This window comes from Dipodomys ordii, unplaced genomic scaffold (assembly GCF_000151885.1).
Source record: "Dipodomys ordii isolate 6190 unplaced genomic scaffold, Dord_2.0 Scaffold15, whole genome shotgun sequence".
In the NCBI taxonomy this organism is placed as follows: Eukaryota; Metazoa; Chordata; class Mammalia; order Rodentia; family Heteromyidae; genus Dipodomys; species Dipodomys ordii.
Window position 1 is genome coordinate 7937181 of NW_012267231.1, and position 528 is coordinate 7937708.

Here is a 528-nt window from a genome sequence, read left to right on the forward strand (position 1 = left end):
ACCTTCCGGGAGAGGCAGGGGGAGGGGCGTCAGAGCTGGGGGGGGGCGGGGGGGGAGGAGAAAGAAGCAAGGCCGGCGGAGGGACACTGAACGCGAAGGCGCAGGGCGCATGCGCGCCTCGAAGAACGAGTTCCGGTCTGGCCGAGGCCTGTCTCCTAAAAATAGCCCCGGTGTGGGGATCCGTGCGCGGATGTCCCGGCGAGTCCCGGGCTGAAGGAGGCGGCGGCTCCGGGCGGGCGGGCGGCGCGCGGAGTGTGGTGGCGGGGCCCGGGCTGCGGCGCGTGTGAGCCCGCCAGCTGCGCCGGAGAGACGGTGAGGGCCGCGGACGACGGGGGGTGCTCCCCACCGGGGATGGCAGTGGTGCCCGAGGGGGGCGGTGGCCCGGTGAGGTGGCGACGCCGGGGCTGAGGTGGAGGGGGGTGCAGGGGTCGGGGACGGCGCGGCCGTGAAGTGTGTGCGGGTGTGTGTGCGTGTGTGTGTGTGTGTGGCTGGGGCGGCCGGGGGGAGTGAGCAGCTGCGGGGGTCCCC

At 75.0% G+C, this 528-nt stretch overlaps 1 protein-coding gene across 7 annotated transcripts in view; it reads left to right on the top strand.

Moving 5' to 3' along the window:
* The first annotated feature begins 204 nt into the window (after window positions 1-204).
* Mef2a (myocyte enhancer factor 2A) overlaps window positions 205-528 on the top strand; it is an 85158-nt gene continuing 84834 nt past the window's right edge. For 4 of the 7 annotated variants that reach the window (XM_013012117.1, XM_013012114.1, XM_013012120.1 and 1 more), the window contains exon 1: window positions 233-312. The gene's annotated coding sequence lies outside the window, so the exon portion shown is untranslated. Of the gene's footprint in view, window positions 313-528 lie in introns of all 7 variants that reach the window. The other 3 variants (XM_013012118.1, XM_013012119.1, XM_013012115.1) reach the window with 3 other exon arrangements.